The sequence below is a fragment of the Balaenoptera borealis genome (assembly GCF_965194805.1).
Source record: "Balaenoptera borealis genome assembly, chromosome: 4".
Classification (NCBI taxonomy): domain Eukaryota; kingdom Metazoa; phylum Chordata; class Mammalia; order Artiodactyla; family Balaenopteridae; genus Balaenoptera; species Balaenoptera borealis.
Window position 1 is genome coordinate 85,585,867 of NC_138861.1, and position 24,221 is coordinate 85,610,087.

General features: G+C 40.5%; 2 protein-coding genes across 14 annotated transcripts in view; one reads left to right on the forward strand and one right to left on the reverse strand.

The window, feature by feature from the left end:
- Positions 1-24,221, reverse strand: part of NSUN7 (NOP2/Sun RNA methyltransferase family member 7) — a 373,856-nt gene that overhangs the window by 250,957 nt on the left and 98,678 nt on the right. The window lies entirely within an intron of this gene.
- The window catches only part of RBM47 (RNA binding motif protein 47), a 243,245-nt gene that overhangs the window by 149,518 nt on the left and 69,506 nt on the right, over positions 1-24,221 (forward strand). The window contains exon 1 of one of the 13 annotated variants that reach the window (XM_082390605.1): positions 11,214-11,382. The exons of 11 other annotated variants lie outside the window; for them this stretch is intronic. The gene's annotated coding sequence lies outside the window, so the exon portion shown is untranslated. Of the gene's footprint in view, positions 1-11,213; positions 11,383-24,221 lie in introns of those variants that run through there. One more of the 13 variants, XM_082390602.1, reaches the window with a different exon arrangement.

Genomic DNA, 24,221 nt, shown 5'->3' on the forward strand with positions numbered 1-24,221 from the left:
TCATGAGTGAATTTGATGTGGTCATTTTTGAGAGGTCTGTTGAGTGTAGGCCCACGCTGCTCCCGGGCCCCTTGAACTATTCTTGCTCTGGGATATCCGCTGATGTTTCAGGCTTCAGTCGTCTTGAGAACTTTAAAAAAAAATGTCAATGCACAGGCCCCGCTCGCTGAGACACTGATTTAACTGGTCTGAGGAGGGACTCAACTATCAGTACTTTTTGAAAACTCCACGATTGAGTCTCATCTATGTCCCGTGTGGACAACCACTGGTTTACACTTTTGCTTATTAACCTGGTGAATGGCTGTGTATTGCTTTTTCCGGAGAGCATAATTTGCGTTCTCTAGTAGCTGTTTTTGGTTTTGTTTTTCCTGTGGTCTGCGAAGATGGTTTGGGCCTTAAAAACCTTTGGGTCTTAGGAAGACTTTGCCACTGCTTGGTGAAGTCCTGTCTGAGAATGGTTCCCCTGTTTACACCACCCCATTATATGTCCTGGGAACCACACCTACACATCCTCGCTACAACACTGCTCAGAATATACAGTTTAATTACTTAACACCTAAAATCTTATAGATTACAGGTGTATCTATAGATACAGGTGTATCTATAAAATAGATACACCTGTAATAGAACCCCAGTTCTATGTTACTATGTTAACCCCAGTTCTATGTTACTGGTACAGCTACTGGTTCTATGTTAGAACAGTACAGAACCGTTACTGTACAGTTACTGGTTCTATGTTAGAACCCCAGTTCTATGTTACTGGTACAGCTTAAAGATCATGGGAACATTTTTGTCTTATGACAACCCCAGCTATCTATCTGTTGTGTTCACTTAAAATGAACAGAGACATAACACAGGCACATTTTAGTTCCATTTTAGGTCTGGGGGAAGGTCTTGAAAATGTCATCTGACCTTTACTTAGACACCAATAAGAAGAGATTAAGAAGTTGATCTAGACCAGTCCCTAGATGCTAAAATGCAGAAACCAAGGCTAGGGGTTGAGAGAGAGGAGGCCCACTGAAATAGCCAAGCCTAGAACTCAGGTCCCAGGTCCCTTAACGCTAATGATCTTTTCTCTTCACTCTGCTGTCTCACTTAAAAAAAATTTTTGTGGCTTTTCCTCTTTATTCATACTACCACTTTCCTAGTCCTAACTTTATTCCTGAATTATTGCAATAGCCAGGGAAGGGGGGAAAAAAACCAACAAAAGCCAGAAGAAACTGCATCAAAATGCCCACTACTGTTGAGTATGAAAGGTAGAGGTCTAGTTTTAATTTTTATATCTGCTTTTCTGTGATTTATACATTTTCTTTACTACACAAGTATTACTTTCCTAAAGGAAAACCAAAAACCATTAGTGGAATAGCCTTCTTACCAGTTTCTGAATGTATGTGTCCATTATGCAATCCTGTTTGTGGCTCGCTATCAGATCAGATTCCTAAAATATGTTTTTCTCCTGTCATTATCCTGCTTAGACCTTCAGGGGCTCCTGTTGCTCTTGAGAAAAAGTCTGAACTCCTGGAATGCAAAGGTCTCCTTAATCTAGCCCCCCTCTTCTGTCTGTCCCCATATCTCCACCTCACCCAGCACAATCCTCCCTTCTGGCTGGGCCAGCATCCCCCTTGTCCTAGAACCAGGAGAACTCTGTCCAGTTCCTTGGATCATGCTGTTCTCCACTTGGAGAGCCCCACACTCTTTGTCCCTTTCTCTTTATCTGTCCAAACGTTGCCTTTCTAAGCTCAGCTCAAGTACTTCCTTCTCCTGTTCACATTTGTCACTTTTTATCTGTATCAAGGATGGCAAATAGGTTTCATTATATATACCAGGTCCAGGCAATTGAAAATAACATTGCATGGGGAATCCTGAGAGCTCATCCCTGCTCAGAGGGGAAGGGTTCTGTGATCAGCAGTGGTTTCTGCCAAAGGCACAATAGGGAGAAGTGACAGAATATTTGTTACCTATCTTCCATCCAGATCTATAACCATTTTTTTAGACCTGTGATGTCCAATACAGTAGCCACTAGTCACATGTGGCTATTTAAACTAATTAAAATTAAATACCATTAAAAGTTTACTTCCTTAGTCACGAGACAGGCTGGGACCTGGGACCCTTTACTGCAGTGCTTGCACCTGGACAAACGTCTCCTCGAGCAACAAAATACAAAGAAACTATGAGGGACTAAAAATAACTGCAAGCATGTGCAGTTGGGGCAAATTATGAACATGTCACAAAAAGACCAAAACCCAACTTCCACTTCTGAGGTGCAGGGAGCAAAAGCAGGGTCCTGTGCATGATCCCTGCACATAGCACCACCAAGGGGGTGGGCAGACCACCCAAGCCACCGCCTCCGGCCTGACCCACGGATCTGCCCCATCCTCACCCCATTTAAGGGACCAGCTCACCCCACCTCGGGGAGCGAGCAAGGGAACCTATTACCTGTTTTTGCTCCCTTGTGCTATAGCAGGAGTCCCAATAAAGCCTTGCCTAAATTCCTTTTCTGGCCTCTTATCAATTTTTATTGCTTAACGGGTCCAAGAACCCAGGTTGGTAACAGTAGCACTACCCACATTTTAAGTGCTCAGCAGCCACACGTGGCTATACTGGCCACCATATTGAACAGCAAAGATAAAGAACCATTCTGTCATTACAGGAAGAATCATCAGCTCTGTTTTAGCTGTATAATTACGTAACAATGTAAGACAGAATATATTTGTTTCATGTGTGTGTGCCTTGTTTTCTCAGTGAGCTCAAAAGCTTTTCATGGGCAGGACTCTTCTCTTACACTTCTTTTGTATCCCAGAGCACTGAGCCAGTGCTGGGCATGTATGGAAATACTTTATAAGTATTTGTTGAATTGAATTTTTAGTACTAACTTGGCAATGTGCTATGAAGTAGAGTAGAAGAATTGGAACTAATTTGGAAATCGGGAAACCAAGTTTCTGGCTCAAGCTCTTCCGCCAGCTAGTATGTAACTTGAAATATCTCATTTAACCAAAGTAGGTCATAGTTTCCTCAAATGTAAACAGTTATAGACTAGGCTACATCAGAAGATTTTTCCAGGTTTGGAATTTTGTGATACATATGGAGTGTTCATTTTAAACAGAAATGCACTCATGCACACACACACACACACACACACACACACTCAGAATGGAAAACTAGCCTGTTAAAAAATATTCTAGCTTATTTTAAATGCCTTTTATCTAATTTTCTGACTATATAACACTATCATTTGAAGGTTTAATTTCCTGCCAGATCTACAGCTAAATTTTTCTTTGAAGAGGATCATAGCAAAGGGAAGATGCCTCCACAAGTGGAGAATGTCAGACTAGGCAAGTGCGATGGAGAATTAGGTAGCCTTTGTCAGTAAGAAGGCAGTGTAACAGCTGTCTCATGTTATGACAACCAGACTGCATGCAGAAACCTCCAGTTTATGCTGCCCATCCTTTGCCCTTGCTCTAAGTAAGGGATCAGCAAACTATGGCCTGCCCTGCTGCCAGTTTTTGTATGTAGCTAAGAATGGTTTTTACATTTTTAAGGGTTTCTCCAAAAAAAGAAAGAGAAAGAAAAATATGTAACCATATGGCCTGCAGAGCTGAAAATATTTACTATCTGGCTCTATACTAATGGCCAGTGACCGTCATGTACAGATCCAACCACTTTTCAAGGCAGATCGCTTTCTGAGATGTCATAAGGGCCTGTAGCTCAAACACAGTGGGATAAAACTCCCTGTTCTCCAGGCACTGAAGGCAGGGAAAAGCAATGGGCTGGTGGGGTGAAGGCCGGGCCCCGTGGTTCCACCGCCTTTGTATCTGAGGCAGGCAGAGGCCTTGACTCTCAGTGTTCTGAGTGCAAAGCCAGTCCTTGGATCCAGACTGTGCATTCTGGTCTTGACGTTGGAAATTTGATGAGTCACAGTTTCTGGCTGTGTCCTCCTTGACATTCAGCATTCACAAGAATAAATTCTGAGGGTTCCTTGAAGGGGAAAGCTACACTCCTTGGTCACCCAAGCTTATCTGAGGAGGGAGCCGTGCTTGCATCTCAGCTTGTTATTCTTTTTCTTTTTCCTCTCTCTGCAGACACTCCTTTCATTGCTTGAGTTATCTAGACTGAGTGTGCAGATAGAGAGACTGCTGGAAAGGCAGACCCCGCCACCAGGGCAGGACTGGGCCAGTATCTGAACTCAGACAGCAGCCCTGCCAGGTGGGCCTGAGGCAAATGGCAAAGTTGACAGTTTTAAAAGTAAAAAATGACTCTTTTACTTTTCCTTCAGATGCCCCACAGCAAGGGCCCTTGGGTTTCCCCAAACCCTCTTTCTCCCTCGGCCTGCTCTCTAGGCTCTCACTAAGTCTTGGTTTCTAAAATGCACATCTTTTTTTTTTTTTTTTAAATTTTTTATTTTTTTAATGCTATTCTTGTCTGCTTACATTCTTTTTATGTATGTATGTATGTATGTATGTATGTATGTATGGCTGTGTTGGGTCTTCGTTTCTGTGCGAGGGCTTTCTCCAGTTGTGGCAAGCGGGGGCCACTCTTCATCGTGGTGCGTGGGCCTCTCACTATCGCGGCCTCTCGTTGCCGAGCACAGGCTCCAGACGCGCAGGCTCAGCAATTGTGGCTCACGGGCCGAGTTGCTCCGTGGCATGTGGGATCTTCCCAGACCAGGGCTCGAACCCGTGTCCCCTGCATTGGCAGGCAGACTCTCAACCACTGCGCCACGAGGGAAGCCCCTAAAATGCACATCTTCATTATCCAACACCCCAGTTTTGGCATCTTTTCTTTTCTGATCGACCCTTTTTTTCCCCTCCCCTTGTCTCATTCTCTCCTCCAGGCTAATTTTCAAAGTTCTCTCACCCTTGGCTTCTGGTTACACAACTGCCTTTAGTATAATGTAGTGTGCCTCACATCTAATAAAAATCCAAATTTACAAAACAAAAAAGATTTGAAAGGTAAATCTTCCCTTTGTTAAAGAAATAAAGAAATGTTCCGGAATGAAAGACTAGTATCTCTCTTTCTCCCTCCCTCCCTACCTTATATGTTTATCACTTTCTACATTTCATTATAGCCCTTGGTGATTGGGGGCGGGCCCCTAGTTGGCTGCAAGCAAATTCATTTTTGTATTTGCAGATCATGAGGCCCCTCCTTGCCCCCATGCTGGATCATAAAAAAATTTACTTTCTCTGGTTTGTTTACTGTCAAACCTGAGCTCATTAAATATATCCAGTGGCCTGGGTCATGATCATACAAAAAATAGGACCTTGGCTCACTTACAACAATGGTTGCATTTGCTTCAGTTGGTACAGATTCATTTGGAGAAATTACCAATTTATTCTCAAGGATGATCCTAGCCCAGCACCAAGCTCCCAGCAGCTTCCAGTTAATAGTAATGAGCAGTGCCTGTGCACCATTTCTGCATTCTAGAATTCTCAGCCTGGACCAATGCTGTTGTCATGCCCAGGGAAGCATCCATTAGGAAAGTCTGCTCCGAGTCAAATGCTGATGGCCAGTTCTGGATAGAATTCCCTGACACACAGCCTTGGTTTTCATCATTGCTCTGATAGCAGAACACACAACTATGAGACAGAGAGAAGAGAAGCAACAGAAATCGATTTGCTAAAATTTGAGATGCAAATACGCAGAAAACCCCATCATCTTTGGGATTCTCCATTATTCAGAGTTCAGTGTAAGCCTAATAGTTACAAGCTGAGATTTTGGTGTCTGAGTGAGTGAGTTCCAGTCTTGCCTTCCCCCAATAACTAGCTTTACTTAACTAGGGATCATAATAGTACTTGCCACATAGGATTTTGGAATGATTGAAGAGGTAATATTTGTCAAGAATTTAGTGCTGGGTCTGTTACACAGTGAGTGTTTAATAAGTGTTGGTATTAGTGTGTTAGTACATGTGTGAGGGGCATGGTCTACTGCAGCTTAAACTTTTTTGGGCTTAGCACATCTTAACAGGCAAGTAAAATAAAGGACACTCAATGAGATGTAAACTTCAGATAAGCAATAAGTAATTTTTTGGTATAAGTATGTTCCAAATATTGCATGGATACTTATGCTAAAATATTATTTGTTGTTTATCTGATATTCAGATTTAACTGGGCATCCTGCATTTTTATTTTCTAAATCCGGCAACCCTGTCTTTACATTCTTAAGAATTATTGAGGAACCTGAAGTGTTTTTGTTTATGTGGGTTGTATCTGTTACTATTTACCACATTGGAAGTTCAAACTAAGAAATTAAAAATATTTATTTATTTATTAAGTACTTAAAAAATAATCGTAATTTCTTATGTTAACATAAATGACATTTTATGAAAAACTATATAAAAAGTAGATGGTAGAAAGCACATTATATTTTTGCAAATCTCTTTAATTACTGGCTTGATAGAAGTCAGCTGTATTCTTATATCTGCTTCTGCCTTCAATCTGGTGAGATATGTTATTTTTATCAAGTAAACAAAGAATACTCAGCTTCACAAAGATACGTAGTTGGGAAAGGGAGGGGTATTGTAATAGCCTTTTCAGATAATTGAGAACATTCTTCTTTGATATTAAACCCAAACTCTACAAGAGATAGTTTCTTAAAGATTAGTTGCAGTGTAGAATCTGAAACCATATCAATGAACTTTTCATACTCATATTAAAATCCACTGGTTTATCTTGTACTTTGAATGGATCTTTTACTATGCATGATTCTGTAACATCGTGAATTGGTCATTTGGAAAATATTAGTTTACTGAGTTGTGAAGATGATCCAAATATTGACACATTTCATTATACAATATTAAAAAAAATCACATTTAATAATGTCACAACTAATCTCATCAGAAAAGCATTTAATTATTGGCAAGCTCTCAAGCTCATGGTGGTGAATTCAAGTTCTTCAAAATTTTAACTTTTGCTTGAAAGCTCAAATTTTATCATTGGAAACAAATAGTAATACTATGAGTTGTGTTCTTTGAAGTGACAGGCACACTTCACTCATTCTTCCAGAAATTGTCTACCAAATACCCACGTCTGGATAGCCATAGTTTATCTGTCAGTCATTGCTTCAAGTAAAAATAGTGTTCCATGCTTTCCATGATGAAAGCAGCTGTAGCTCAATCTGTAACTCAGTCACACACATGACTTTCCTTGAGCCTATGATCATAATTTATTATGCAGCAAAAGTGCTTGTACTTGCTTCCCATTTCATCACATAGAATATTGAAAAAGGTATATGCTCAAGACATAATAAAATTAATATATTCCTGCTTCAAGTACATTCTTAAGAAAAACTGCCTCTTAAAAAAAATAAAATAGAAACAACTTCTAGTGCCTGGCAATAAAAAAAATGCTATGATTACTAGTACACATTTGTGCCACTGTCTTATTCTGTGCTGAGGTACCAGCAGTTTTACCTTCTGCTGCCTTTTCATCATTGGTGCAAATGTCAACACAGTGAAAAAAAGGGCAGAAATGTTAGTATTATTATGAAAATAGTTTTGACCTTGCAGACCTCTGAAAGAGTCCTAGGGTCTCCCAGGGGATCCAGGGACCTCACTTTGAGAACTGCTGATCTAGTGGCTTATGTCCCAGTGAAAGACATTGCTGGACAGTGTAGATTCATCACGTGTTCCCCTCATCTGTTCCACCGTCTCCTTCCTGAAGCAGTTTGGGAACACACCAGGGGCTATTGGGACCTTCCTTAGGGTTTGGTTTACGCTGGACTAGGGGACCAGGAGTTTCTGAGGTCTCTCCAGAAAACTGAAGGGGCTTGAGTGATTCAGGGGAGTTTCAAGACCTTTCCAAGATTCTGGGAGGCCTACTAGTTCCAGATAAAATATTCACCTCCTGCTGCTGCTTCCTCTCCTGTCACTAGTGTCTGAGAGAGCGCAAAACTCCTTTCAGAATCTGGAATCATCTTGCAGGCCAAATATATGCTAGACTCGAATATACCTAAGCTAGAGGTGGGCCCCTGGAACTCACAGACACTCTGGAACAGGCCTATGGTGACAGAGCAGCACTTGCCAGAGGTTGATTTTTCTGCCCTAACAGAACTTGGCAGTTAAAAATACTAGGGGCACACCCGCATGCTGGCATACCCAAAACAATAGCACAAAACTCGATTTAGAATTGCCTGGCTGGAAGTGGGAAAATGCTATTATAAAACATTTATATGGTATAGAAGGCACGGTTCTTCCTCAGGGACACAGAATTTAGTCTCTGAGCAGCAAGAGGTAGATTATTTGAATACAGTAGCACACCAAGGGCTATATATAACACAGGGAATTTTAACACAGCCTACAGTGTTTAAAGTCAAGTATCAAATTTGTGACCATAGGAAAAAAATGAACATAAAGGCTTACGTGAAGTAGGGAAATCCATGCTATCTGGGTGGTTTTTGTGGTCAAATGAGGGCCCCAATAATAGAGTTTGTCAATAGATTTCAAAGTGAGCAGGACAGATTGTCTTGGGGATAAAAAGAAAAGGTGAAAGGGAGGGATTGGGGAGCTCAAGGAAAAGGAGTTGAAGAACAGGGCCGAACGGGTTCTCATAGAGTCTAAAAAGCATACACAGGTGGCTCTGGATTTGGGCAACAGACACTTAGTCCCTAGACTGAGCAGGCTGCAGGGTCCTTGTGTCGGGAGAGTGTGGCTCAGGTGAAGAGCAAGGACGAGGATTGGACCTGCTTTGATTCTCAGATCTGCCCTTATTGGCAAAGCGCATGCCCTCGGGCGGGCTCTTTGAACCTATCTCCTCCTCCTTCTCTGTTTGATTAAATTAAATGAGATTGTATATCAAGTACCTGGTAAATCGTAGGCATTTAATCATCATTGGTTCTTGTTTCATGGTGTGACTTGATGGTTAGTTTATTTGCTACCCTGTCTTTATAATCCACTTTTCTCATTCTCTTTGAATACAAAACAAAAACAAAACAAACCTACTACATCAAAACCCTAAACTCTTGGGCCTCCCGGCATTCCTGGAGTTTACTCCATGGAGGCACTACTTTGGATTCTGATACTATGTCTTCACATTTTTTTCCTTCAGAATTCAAATATGTTCCTTCACAGTAAGCACTGGACACCATGCTAAGGGTGCAGAGGTGGATACTCTTATGGTCTAGAAAACTTTTGACGTACACACAAATATGCTGGTGCAGTGAGCGTGGCATGGGTACCCAATAAGGAAAGACTCCTATGAAGTGAATAATTATTCCCCAGTCATGCAGCTTTGTCACTTTGGAGATTTGCTTCTCTTGAGTTTGCCTAAAGAAGGGCACACAGGGCCAGCAGTAGCCAGGAGGTGGGTTATGGGGGTCAAGTGAGATAGACCCTAAAAATAGGATGAGAGTTTGACAGTCCAGAGAGAGGAAGAAAGGAGATGAGGAGAAGAATGCTCTGAGAGGGGAATATGCCACAATTAGCAGTGAGACCCGATTCGACCAGGTGGGGACTTGGGGGCACTGAGAAGAGGTACATTTGAGGGTGGGGAGTCGGGTGGTCAGGGCCAGGAACAGCAGTAGGGCAACCCTGGCCTGTCAGGAGAGCCAAGCTTCAGCCCCATGACCTCAGGCCAGCTGTTGAATCTTTCTGGATCTCTCTTTAGTAGAATCTGGATGATAACACATCTGTCTCACCTCCCTCACCGGCTTGTTTGATGTATCATGTAAAATAACAGAAGAAACAGGATGATGAGAATAATCGCTGTCCACATCTCTCTCTCAAGGACGCAGGGCAGAAAAGGAAGGAGGGTAGAAAGGGAAAAAAGAAAGAGAAAATGAGAAAAAAAAGAAGAGAGAAGGAAAACGAAAGGGAGGCAGGCAGGTATCTGTGTTAGAGGGCAAGATGAATTCAAGAGGAGAAATGTTGTGAAAGCACAGGCGCTGGCAGCCTGGGCTGGAGGCTGGGGAGGCCCCCTCACCACGCCCCTGAGAGGCAGATAACCGGGCATTTAGGATACCCACCCAAGGCAGATCAGTCATAGCACTAACCTGAGGCATCTGTGATACAAGGAAATGGAAAACAAGATAAGACTTATGTACATGAGATAGGGGGGAGAAAAAAAATGGACAGCAACCCTAAAATGCTTTGAAAATGTGTATATGCCATCTTCTAGGCTCTCAGATTGGGAGTGCTGTCAGTTCTTTGGCAAATCTTTTCTGTTTCTAGACATTTTTACTTTATAGATGAGGGAACAGGCTCAGAGAGGTTAAGTGATTTGCTCAAGATCACACAGCTGGTGTGAAGAAAAGCCATGACAGCAATTCTATGTTCAGTTTTCTTTTTTCCCCACTGGCTATACTAAAGGTATGAAATGCAGAATTCTAAGTATTCATGGGGACTGGGTTAGGGAGTAGGGCCGAGAGAAATGGTTTTCGTAGTTGCCTAACCTGGCTGTGTGTGAGATTCCAAAGCCAAAGTCACTTCTTTCTTCTCCTCTCTACAGCCTTGGTCTCTTTTCATGGAGCAGGCTTGATGGTCACTCAATAATTCTGTTTTCTCATTTCTCAGTTCCAAGAGCAGGTAGGTGCAAGCGGCCCACTTGAGCTCCAGACTCCAGCCATGTCCATATGTAGTTTCTGTAAAACCAGGCCCACGATCCCTGGACACCCTCTCTTTTTATCTTGTTAACCCTGGTGGTACCAAGAGGCACCTGACATTCTGGGTATGCTAATAATTCGGTGCCAGCAAGTTTCTGTTATCCTCCAGTTGTAATTGTTAACTCGAATGGAATGCAAAACTTCTGGTTTGGAGCAGAGTTGGTTTTTAACTGTGAATTACTTGAGGGATATGGAAAATGGGGAGTACATTTTGTGTTTTGTGGAAGATGGTTTATGAAAAGCTTTTTTGGCGTCAGATTTGCTCTGAAAAATAGAAATCTACGGTACATGTGTAGTTGCAACGGTGTCTACAGATTCACTGGGGGACTCTACCCTCTGTTAACTCTTGCCTTTAACACTTTTTCATTTAGAAAGCCAAGACTTGCTTGGGGATTAGAACAATGAGCTTATCATAATGCCGCTTTAAACAAAACAGAACACCACACAAAACTCGAATGCTTCTAGTGTTAAGGTTTATTTCTGCGAGCCCTTCCTCTAGCCGCCCTCCATCCCACCCCTTGCAAGTCTGGGATTTTTTTTTTCCCTTAAGGGGAAGTGTGGAAATAGAGCCCGCCTGTTCATTTGCATTATTGCACATCACACGATATCTCTGCGACCATTATATTGTGTTCTCTCAATGGTGTTTGCTCTGAGGGTGGGACTCAAGGCTGTTTAGTGTCTCGTAAAACATTTACCAAAAGCACTGAGCCATGGTTTTGAAGGGCATTCCGTTGCCAGAGCGTGTGGGAGGAGAGAGCGAGCCGGGGAAAGAGCGCTCCAGGTGTTTGGCAGGTACTTGTTTCATAGTTTAGAATTTATACATGTTTAGAATTTCAGATTGCGTACGATTCGGGTTCCCTTCTGCCGAAGGGGCGGGAATGGTGAGGGGAGGAAGGGGGCCAAGTGATTGCTTTGCAAACTCTTATTTTTCCGTAGCCTGGAGTCCCCGGATAATTGTAATCTTCAGTTTCAGTCAAATGTTGTTTTCAGTTTTACTAGGGGGAGGTGTGTGTCATGGAGAAGGAGGTAAAATCTACCTGTGCTTGAGGTTTTCCAGGGGCCTGAATCAGAACTTAGCATTTGCTTTAGCAAAGAATTCGGAACCAGGTGCGGCGTTTCTAGGAGACGACGTGTAACCTTGTGATTTGCGCTTCGTTATACCCCGTGACTCATTCCATGAAAAGCTTTCGCTAAATGGTGGCTCTGGTTGCTTGAAAATACTCAAACTTTCTTTCCTCCCCCATCCCCTACCCCGATTAAAGGTCAGTTTGAAAGACTGCTTCTTATCCTTAAATTTTGTTTTTAGAACGCAGTTGCTAGGAGTAACTTTATATACTGGTCATACATAGTTTTGGAGAAACTAATGACTCAGTATTTCTTGGGAATACTAAGTATTTCTATTCTAGCTTATTTTTTTTTTCTTTTGTAGAAAATATGAGCGTGTATGGTAAAACTAGAGCCGGAATCAAATGTTTACATTTGATCAAGTGTTAATAATGATATCCTGGACAGATACCTGGAACTGTGTTATTAGTGGCTAAAACCCAAACAGGAGATAGGAAAATCTAGAAAAAGAATAGCTGCAAAAGATTTCTGTAATGGCCAGTTTCTGGGGAAAGAAGTTGCAGTATAGTCTTTGCGGTGTAACAAGCATATGGAATCTTTAGTCTGTTTGTCTTATGGTGGGAAACCTCAGCATAAAGAGAGAACTAAAGTTAAGATTAGACTGCAAGCGTATTGATTATGAAAGAATGTGATTTGGGTACTCTTTTGCCCAGTGACTCTGGCAGTAAGAAGCTGAGAGTCTTCTGACAAGTTCCCAGTCATTGCAAAATGGCTGGAATAAATGATTGTTTCAAAATTAGAGGAAACTTCCTTCATGGGAAAAACGTCCCTGTGGCTTTGTGTATTTAGGCAAATGGAACTAAATCTAACAACTGTGGAGGGCCAAAGACATCCAGTTCACCTGAGGGAGAGCAGATTTAATTATTTTTATATGAGTATCAGAAAATTGAATTTAGCATTGAGTCATTTCACTACCCCGGCTACTGGAAGTTTATGTAACTTGCCACAATCAGATTAATATTTTTCTTACCTCTTTTAAAATTTCAAAACAGGGGTAAGAATACTTGCTCTCTACTTGTCTGTCCTATAGATACACCTAGATTGCTTAAGAGTCTGTCAAACTTTTGACTTTCAGTGATACCTCATAAATCCAAAATAGACCCTGACCAGTGAAGGAACTCATGTGTTAATTCCACTGTCTCTGAAGTAGATTGATACAGTTTTACGTTTGAAATTTTGTCAGAGGAACAGAAAGACTGGAAAAAATTCTAAAAATAAATCACCTTTAGATACTTGTCGTTCCCTGTTTCCCTTTATTTCACTGGGAAAATCCTATTCAGTGCAGTTCCTTTGTTTGGCTTTTTAAAGTTAGAAGTCCCAAAGATCTGTATGGAATTGTAAGAAACTAAGGTCAGCAAAGGCTACATTTACATCTCTCATTAGGAGTTTTTGCAGTTACATGGTAGTTTGTTAATTGATCAACTCAGATGTCAAATTAAACCCTACGTACATTGGCCCCTATCTCTGGCATTTTAAACTTTGCTGCTATTCCATGTGATATGTTAATAATGCTTCTATATCAGGCTGGCTTTATAAGGCGTATATTTGAGTGAAGTCTCTCCACAAAGATTGTTGTCATCTGTTCTTTCTGTCCTTTAGACTGCAAGTTCTTGGTTTGTAATATGTCTTAGAGGTGAAGTCTCTAGGGACAATAATAGGCTCCAAATTAGGCGGTGGTTTGCAACATGCAGTAATGCCCAAGGAGTCACGGTTGTTTTGGCTTGCTTGGACAGAGCTGTCAACGGAAGGTGTGGGTGGGTGACACCCACCTTTTTGGGTGACCGTGCCAGGAAAGTCACATTCATGGGAACTTGGGATCAGAACTATGCAGGCAAACTAGAGGAATCATCATAAAGACCTGGGCTATTTTGGGCTGGTTTTGTTTTGGTAAAAACTGAATTTGTATAGGTTAACCCAGCAACGGTTAAAAATCCTTCACTGGTCTAGTAACTCAAGGTCTTGAGTTAAGGCAAAAAACAGTCCTCACAGTAGTCAAAAAATTAATGCCATTATGTCCGTCCGGGCCTCACTCTGTGCCTTTGGCTCTTGGTTTAGACATCTTTCAGTAGAATTCCTGTTTTCTCAGTGCACAATAAATCAGAACTCTTCTTTGTTGGCTAATGATCATTCACTCATTCTACAAGTACTTACTGAGGTCTCATTCTAGGCTAGGTTCTTATCTCTCAGTTCTTAAATGTCCCTTCCTCAAGGTGACCTTCCCAGACCCTCTAAATTAGGTCCTATACCCCTGCCCCTTTAAGTTAGTCATCACCCTTGTTTTATATCAGTACTTGCCTCTTCTGCCAAAAAATAAGTCCCCCTTACATTGTGGATTGCGAGTGTCTTATTCACCACTATATCTCCAGTGCTTAGCACATACTAGGCATTCTAAAGACAGGTACCAGATACATGAATAAATGAGTGAAAGAAAGCAAATGATAAGAACCAGGAAGGTTAGCGGCAGGCATGTGAAAAATAGCCCCTGATAACAGGGAAGGGGCAAAAATTACTGTCACCCAGTTTAGAAGCAATGGCCCCTGAAGCCATCATTTCCTCTCAGCTCAGCTCAACCATATAAGTTTCTAAGGATAGCCTTGGTTCACCGAGAAGAATGTGCTCAGTAGCGTTTAAGATGATAGTCAGGACTACAAATCATTTTATAAGGATTTTCATCCAAGAAAGTAATAGTTTTCTTACTTAAATGGATACATTCAATTATTTGGAAAATTTAATATATGAGTAATATTTTATTCCTACAATTATGAGGTACCAGTGAATACATTTATCACTTATACAAAATACAAAAAGAGCCTAGAAGAATGCATGAGAGAAAAACTTCCATGTAATGAAATTAAGTCAAGTAAGTGCTTTAGAAAATATTATTTCAAATATTATTTATTCAAGTATAACATAAAGGCAGTAAAATGAACAACTCTTAAGTATACAGCTTGAATTTTTACATACACCTGTGTAACCACCAGTCTTAGTTCAAGGTACAGAACATTTTCGGTGTCCCAGAAGGCTCCCATGTGCCTCTCCTCCCTGTCACCCACACTGCTCCAGGTAACCATTATTCTGACTTCTATCACCATACATTAGCTGTTCTTGAACTTCATAAAAGTGGAGTCATATGTATGTGCTCTTTTGTATCCGGCTTCTTTCAACATTACTTCATGTAGCTATAATATATTCCTTCATTGCTGCATAGTATTTCTTTGTAAGAATACACCACAATTTAATAAATTTGGTGGTGGGGGGGATTAAAAACATGACTCTATGAGCTGCAAATTACTCCCTGTGTGTGCCAGCCCTTTCAAGTTAAATGATCTTATAAAAGGTGGGTTGGAAATGTTATCACCTGAAAGGGCTCAAGGAGAGAAGTCTTTCTGGGAGTGGATTTGCTAAGTACTGTGCATAGGCTGTTTGTTTAAGTGAAACCATCACCCTAGGAGGCGACTCCCACGGTTTGCAGATGAGGAAACTGAGCCTGAGGAGAGTTTCATGACTTCACAGTTGGTCTGAACCAACACGCAAGTGGTTAGTTACAGTAGAGAGCAATCCTGTCCTGGCAGAGACTATGCCAGGTGACTGCTGAGGCTGTGCCACCTCATTAACAAAGACTCAGCTTTTATACAGTAGTGCAGACCTGTGTGCCTCCTGCTGGAAAGCTGGCCATTGACCTGACTTTTCTTAGGTCATTTTCTCTGTCTTTCCCTTCAAAGTTTGTTTTGTTTTGAAAACAAGCAAACTTTTCTTTATGAATAAATTTTTGTGGCTTATGAATTTTTTTTGAGTTGCACATGGTATAATCTAAAATCTATTTAGCAACTATTGAGGTATTTTTTTGTTTGTTTTTTTTTTAATTTTGGCTGTGCCACACCCTGGCCACGGCAGTGAAAGCACCAAATCCTAGCCAGTAGACCACCAGGGAACTCCTTAAGATCAGGTTTCAATATCAATGCATAAAGAAATGTTCAATCACCATAAGTAAGGTAGGTGAATTTCAAGTCAGAATTGCTGAGAAATTTCCTGGGAGGCAAAAGTCACATCTCTCAATGTGGGGTTTGAAGTGTTTTAAATTCTAACTCCCAGAAGGGTCTATATGTTGAATTATCTGACTCATTTGATCATCTTGGAAATGAACAAAATTTCTAAATTTCCTTTTCCTTACTACCTTTCTTGATTTTCCATCCTACAAGTATAGGCATTCACAAATGTTCCGTTCTTGCTTCAAAATTTACCAGAAACTTGCTCAGAATGTCCTTCAGTTAGACTAACAAAAGGGAGCATACACCCTTTAGATTTTTTTTTCTAGTTGGGAATAAAAGAGGTTATGTTTTAAATTTTGCATTAATATTGTAAGGCAGATCAGTGTGATCAGGTCATCATTTCAGTGAGGCCACGGATAAGCGGCCCCCTATGCCCAGTGGAAGATAAGAGAATACCCTGAGCGTCGCAATCAATTGTTTTAAGTCACTTTTAGAAAAAGCAAGAGATGCCCAGATTCTTTGCTTCAAAGGTATCATTTTCTCAGTTAGTAGAAATCCCCTTTCATACGGGATGCTTGAAAGCAGTCGTTGAAGATTTGACTTGATTCTTTTTAACTTTATGAACGACCACAGGAACAATATCTTGTACACTTTAAAAAATACTTTCCCAAATTTTTATAGTTATCTTTTAAAAAAAATTCTGAGATGTAACATATACCCATTTTGTATATGAGAAAGCTGAAATAGAGAACCTAAGGTCACACACCTTGTTAGTGAAAGAGGTGACATCCAGACTTTCGGCCTCCATGTTGCCACCTCTTCCCACTGCCCACGTTGCCACCCAAGTAGTGTTTGGTGAACTGCATCAGCCATTAAAAATAGCTCTCCTTCAAAACCGTCTTTGGTCTGTGATGCCTTCTCAAATCATACCATTTGACTGTGTACTTACTATGTGTCAGGCATTGCACTGGCTACTATATGTATATTATCCCCAATTCTTGAAACAATCCTGCAAGCTAGGAATCATTAACCCCCTTTACAATTGGGGGAACTGAGTCACTGAGAGCTCAAGAGCCTTGAATAAAGCCACATCATTTAGTAAATGCTGGAATCTGCCTTCACACTCAGATTAGTTTGACCCCGAAGTCCATTCAGTTTCCCCACGCCATCCTGCCTCTCATCAGTAAATAGTGTCTTTCCATTATCTTCTCAATTACAATTGAGACAAGTGCAGGAGCCCTAAAACAAATTGTTGACAAGCCTTAACTCACCTCAACACACCTTCCTGACAAATGGGCATTTTCTTTAGAACTTAACAAAGACATGTACTGGGTTGTATTCAGTTAAAAAAATTTTTCTTTTTAACTCTTGGAGCCGTAGGAAAACTAGATTTGGTTGCCATGTGGTCAAGTGTTGAGTGCAGAGGGTCCTCTCTTCGTCAGTGAGACTGGGGGACCCCTGATGGGGATGCTGGATGAAAGGGCAGCTCTTTGAAAAGGTGATTGGTCCAGGTGATTCTCAAGATCTCTCTAAGTCTCAAGATTGTTGTGGTCTAAAAAACAGTTCCATGATGGAAAATGGGAGAGAAGTGTTCAAAGCCACTGCTTATTTCTCTCCATCGAGTTATTGTTTTCCTTCACCAAACAGCCACGTCTTGAAGTGGAATCAAGTGGTTTCCAGCACCCAAAACAACTATAATGTGGCTGCAGATAGGATGGTCTCAAAGAAACTGAGTCAGCCAAAAAGGTACCTTGGATGCCAGTTGGGTACAAAAAAACACCGTCATGAGGTTGACTACATATTGGTCTTGTCCTGTGTGATAAAATCAGAGCCAGCCAGCAGCTGAGCTGCAGCTACTGTTAGGATTAATTGAGATAACATGCAGTATATGAAAGTATCTGGCACATCATGGGTGATCTTAGTTTGCCTTCCTCTCAAACAGGATTTCCTGGAAGAAAGTTGGCACATGTGAATGGAGCTGGACTCTTACTTAATAGTGAATTCAGTGGATTGAACATTGTCACATAGACTTTCTTCCCCCTTAAGGATTGTGAAACCTCACCATTTAAATTCCCCATTGTTGGAGGGAGGGCGATCTCTGTGTCAATCGCAAATGCAAACTTTGAGTAGAAACAAAACAAAGGCTTTTATTCTACTCCTCTAATTAAATGACTTCTTATTATAAAGTGTAAGAAATGCCCACTCTTTCATTTTTTAATAACAAATAGTAGAGTAGTTCATAGGCACAGTCCCTGCTGTTGTTTGAATAGCTATGTCAGAGAGAGTAAGATCATATAATGAGGGTGTTAAACAGGGCATCTGCACACATCACAGATGATTGAATATAATCCCATTCATAAAATGATAAGGGCTTTACTTGCTACATAATAGGATAGGTGTTTTCATTGGAATTTTTGAATGAAATATTTTGTAGAAGATGTCAGGCTCTGAGGAATTGGGGTGCTATAGAAAGAACACTGACCGGGAATCAAGGAATTGATTTATGCCTGGGCCTTCTTCCACCTCATCTGTGACTTAGAGGAATTTCTCCATGCTTCTGGCTGCTGTCTCATCTGTGTACTGTCACACTGTATGCCTCTCAGGAGCATTCTGCTGTTTGTGCAGTAAAAGTTTTGTTTTGCTTTTAATTCTAGGAAATGACACTGATTTGGATATTGTACTGTTATTCTATAGAAAAAAAATTAAATATCAGAAGATTCTGGCCTATGAAGTTTAGTCCAACCCTTCTTTGTCTTTGCCATAAGAAAAATTAAGGAATAAAGCAGAAACTAACACACCATTGTAAAGCAATTATACTCCAATAAAGATGTTAAAAAAAAGAAAAATTAAGGCATCTCCTTATTCTTAAAAGTAAAAAAAACAACAAACAACCTTTTTCATTTTTATAATTTGCCTTCAGAAGTTGACTGTCCTTTGCCCTCCCTAAGCACTTCTTTGGTAAAAAACCTGCTGCATACAGATATTTCACAAATGGCCTATTTCTGGGCCACGTAAAAGTGGTGACCAAAATAAGAAATTTGAGTGGAATGTGAACAAATTAAGTTAATAGTGATAATTTTTGATGGGGAAGGATTTTCAACACAAAGAAGTCATTCAGTATTTTATTAATTCAGTATTCTATTCACAAGGTCTTATCATGGAATCTGAGAAGTAAAACAACAGAAAAAAGTAGAAAAGAACAGTCTAATTCACAAAAGAGAAATACTGGTATATAACATAAGGAAGAAAGTCAGTTTTGCAGATAACCTGCAAATTAAAACAACAGTGAGGTACCATTTTCCTGCCATGAAAGCCAACTTCCTTATATATGTCTGGTGGCCACGCAGATTGGTATGACCTAGTAGGGAAAACTGTTTGGCAATATATATCAAGAACCTTAGAAATGCTCAATCCAGTAATCCCATGGATGGGATTCTGTTTGAAAGAGATAACGTAGAAGAACGTAGAGGAACACCACTGAAGAATCAAACACCCAAATTCCCACCCATGATGAGAGAGAGGGTTTACAATTTTATATTTAATTATCCATATTGCCATCTCCTGTCCTCTTTCTTCCCTATGGCCTTTAATAAGAAATCATCTACCCCAATGTGTGTGTGTGTGTGTGTGTGTGTGTGCGTGTGTGTGTGATGTTTCTGTGTTTTCCATGGTGAACACTGATTTTTTTTGTATAATCAGAAAAAGCATATGAAAATGTTATTTCTAAAGATCACTGAAATTCAAAGTCTCCTGCTGCCCGAGCTACAAGATAAAGAGAGTAAACACTGTCCAAGGTGAAGGGAGCAGAAAGCAGTGACCATGGGAAGAAGCTTTTTGACCTTCCAATTGTATGCTGCTAGTAAGAACTCTTGCACTCTTGCACCCTCTGAGTCTTTTCAGAATGCCCAGGACTGGTGTTACTTGTGCCCACAGCTCTCCTCCACTGCCTCCTCCCCAAAATGCGAGTATGCAGTTCACCTTTCATGAATGATCTTCTTCCATGGTCTGGAGGAAAGCTTCTCCTTCCAATTCCTGTCACCCACTGCTGGCCATCAGCAGCCACCAAAACCTCTGCAGACCTCACCTCTATGTAGCCTCCCTCTACCTTGAGACCACCTTGTAGGGAGGATTCCCCTGCCCAGTGCAGACTCGTTATACTTCTATTGCATTTGTTCTTCTCTCTCAGCTTTAGGTTCTGATTTCAAGTCTTTGTAGTTCTTGTTTCAAAGACAGGGAGTGAAAGAAGAGGGAAGATGTAAAGGTCAGATTTTAGTCACCGGTTCTGAGCCTGTGATGCAACACTGCCCTATGTCTGTTCAGGCTTAACAAATTCAACTGTTTTCAAGTTCTATATCATTGAACAGTGACTGGTTCACACAGTCATTAATCTCTCCCCCCCAACTCCCCGCGCCTCTCCTCCTCCGCCCCGCCCCCCATCAGAGAGATGGGAAAAACATGCGCTTAGCCAGGGCATTCATTTCTCAACAACACTTGGAGAGTCCTGTCCACTTCCTCATTCATACTTGACTTCTCAATTCAGACCAGGCTCATTCATTGAATGAAGTTCTGTACTCTTTTCTGAACAGAGTAACAAGGACCAATCAAACAAATATCCTCTGGGAAATAATGTCAACATGATTACAATACAACAGGCGATTTGTCCAATTCGGCAGACCCACCCTAGAAGCCAGACAGGCAGACCTGCTTCAGGCATACCAAAAAGAGCTAAAAATGCCCAAACTTGATCTTTGTGTGTATTCATTCTGGTGAGCAGACAGGCCAGAATCAGGGGGTTTTGCTGCAGACTGTGTTAATGCTTAAGACTGCCTGGATGGGAAACTGAGCTGGGGGAAGCAGGAGATGGGAGAAAGAGTATGTGTGTGTGCTGGGGCTTGTGGTGGAGGTGTGTGTGTGTAATTGGTGGAAGTGGTTTTGTGGTTACTTAATATCGGTGTCAGGAAGGGAATTCTGCCTCTGGAAACGAAGAACTAAAAGACTAAAGTAACATCACTTGAGCTACTGAGCTTCATTTGACTCTCATCTGAACCTTTATTGCATCTTGAAAAAGATGACCTCAGATATTCATAGCACGTTAAATGATATTGGTGCCTTCTACTCACCACTTGAATGGAAAGGGTGTTGATTAGCTCCTTGCCCTCTACCAGACTGGATAAAACATTTCTAAGACTTACTAATCAGCCCCAAATCTCTTATTCTTCTGTCTGGGGGCTACCCTATGAATCTAGACCTGTGTGTCCAATACAGTAGCTAATAGCCACATGCAATGCAACTATTTAAGTTTAATCAATTAAATATAAATAAATTAGGTCCTTGTTTGTACCAATACATTTCAAATGCTTAATAGCACTTGCTTGGTAGCCACTGTATTAGACAGTGCAGATATAGAATGTTTCCCTCATCACAGAAAATTCCGTTGGACAGCACTGATCAAGATAACCTGTTCAGGATCTGAGAGTATGAAGTAAAGGCCATGCATCCCTCTACCCTCTGAGATTAGAACGATAAGCAACAGAACTCCTGGATTTGTTTTATATGCCACCCTTATTTCTGCTTTCCACATCTTCTTTGCCATACAACCTTCACTATAACTTTTATCTTCATGTTATATGAGATATGTGTGGCCTTAGGTTGCAACGATCAAGTTCAAGTTTTGATTATGCTCGAATTAAGACCAGGAGTATTTCCCTGTTTTTATTTTAGTCTTCATCATAAATGAAACCATCATCTGATCTCCTGTGCACATTTGGACTCCAAATTAAACCTTCAGTCACCTGGAGCTTTTGTTTTATATTACTACTATTTTTTTGACATTGTGGAATTCAGTGAAGAACATAATTGTTCCAGAGCCCAGTTTAAGTACGTATGCCCCTTGCAGACATTTCTTCAAAAACTTAGAACTTGAAATTCATCAACAAGTGAAACCTGAATAAGAGACATGACATAGACCAAAGAATAGACCACAGGCCCATAGTCCATGTTTTCTGTGATGGGTTTATTACTAAAAAGTTGTGGTTAAAGGGAAATCTAGCAAACCAATCGAGTTTTCAATGTGTTGAGGAAGCAAAAGAGAGTACTGGGGTAGATCATTTTGTAAAGAAAAAAGTTATTTTGTTACGTGACCTAAATCACCTTCTAATTCATCTGTTTGGTAAATTCAGATGCCCATGTGTTGTGTGGTTATCTCAGTAAGGCTTATACCTACATAACCAGTCTGTTTGGATCTCAGATCAGTTCATTAAATACAAAATTAAGTCGAGTTGTTTAGGATCAAGTAGATGAAAATTTTATTGGTTTTATATATATTTATTTATTTATTTTTGTTTGGCTGAGCCACGCAGCATGCAGGATCTTAGTTCCCTGACCAGGGATTGAACTCGTGCCCCCTACAGTGGAAGCGCAGAGTCTTACTGGTTGTATTTTTTAAATGCCACACCTTATGTGTTGGAACTGTTTGGGCCTGGCTGTGGGTTTTTCCTAAAGGTGTTTTAGGAATTCTTTATATACAGAGTGTTTCTTCATAGTTATAATTATATTACTACGGAGTTTGCAAAAGAGACATTCACTGAATGAATGAATGAATAACAATGCTATCTTTATTTAATATGACTAACCCAGTAATTCTAAGACCTGCAGTTATGACTTGGGTGTTTCTAATTCATTCAAAGGAGTCATAAGAATTTTAAAAATTCTAGTAACAAATCGAACTTAGATTCACTTTAATTTTATTTATTTATTTTTTTAAAGTTTTTTTTTAATTTATTCACTTTATTTGTTTATTTTTGGCTGTGTTTGGTCTTCATTGCTGCGCATGGGCTTTCTCTAGTTGCGGTGAGCAGGGGATACTCTTCGTTGTGGTGCGCGGCTTCTCATTGTGGTGGCTTCTCTTGTTGCAGAGCACAGGCTCCAGGCACACAGGCTTTAGTAGTTGTGCTTCGTGGGCTCAGTAGTTGTGGCGCACGGGCTTAGTTGCTCCGTGGCATGTGGGATCTTCCAGGACCAGGGCTCGAACCCGTGTCCCCTGCATTGGCAGGCGGACTCCCAACCACTGTGCCAACAGGGAAGCCCCACTTTAATTTTAAAAAGGAAATCTAGGGGAATTCCCTGGTGGTCCAGTGGTTAGGACTGTTTCACTGCGTAGCCTGGGTTCAATCCCTGGTCGGGGAAGTAATATACTGCAAGCTGTGCAGCATGGCTAAATAAACAAGAAAACAAATCAATCTTTTAATGAAAGAAGTATGCTGTTACATCAATTACAGAATGTTATAATTTCAAACATTTGAAATTAGCCTTTTGATTTTTGTAGTCTTAATATGTGTTTACTAATTGGTTTCAAAAAAACTCAAAAATTTTCTAATCTACATTGAAATTTAGAGGGAATAAATATAATAAATTCCAGTATGCCTGTCTCTCAGATTTAATAGCTTTTAAGTTTTTGCTTCAGTGTCATCTATCCCTTCCTCCTTTAAGTCATTTAAAGCAAATAAAAATATCATATTATTTTCATTTCTAGTATTTTAACATGCATCTTTAAAAATATGGAGATATTTTTATTTAACCACAATGTCATGATCATACCCAACAAAATTAACAGTAATGCCTTGTTATCGTCTAATACCCAGTTCACATATACATTTCCCAGTTGTCTTTTTTTTCTGTTTTCTAATGCCCCTCACTTTTAAAATTTAACCTTTCTAAAATTGAGGTATAGTTAATATAAAATGTGTTAGTTTCAGGTGTACAGCAAAATGATTTAGTTATACGTACATATATATATATGTATACATGTATACCTTTTCAGATATATATATGTATATATAAAGGTATATATAAAGGTGTATATACATAAAGGGGTGTGTGTGTGTGTGTGTGTGTGTATATATACACACACACACACTTTTTCAGATTCTTTTCCATTAGTGTTACAAGATACTATCGTTCCCTGTGCTATACAGTAGGTCCTTGTTGTTTATCTATTTGATGTAGAGTATATGTTATATGTGTATATGTTAATCCCAAACTCCTAATTTATCTCCCCCACTCCCCCATCCCCTTTGGTAACCATAAGTTTGTTTTCTATGTCTGTGAGTCTATTTCTGTTTTGTAATAAGTTCATTTGCATCATTTTTATAGATTCCACATATAAGTGATATCACATCAGTAGAGCAGGTGGGTAACCCCATCATCAGCGGACTGTACCAGGGAGGGGGTGGCCACTGGGCTGGCGGCTTTGGCGCTCAGGCCCCAGAGGTGGCTCTGGGCCTGGTCCCGCCATGGAGGAGGTGGATTAGTAGTGCCTCCCCAGAGTGCTCATGTTTGTTATGGAGACGGATGGGATTCAAGACTTCGCATTGCCTTATATACCTGTCTTTCATCAGCTATCAGCTATGTAAGTTGTTTGCAAAGTTGAACTGTGTCTCTTGATGATGTTAGGAACTTGCTTTTTTTTTTTTTAGTCTAAAAATAGAGATGAATGTATACTGCCCTCTTTTGTCAATT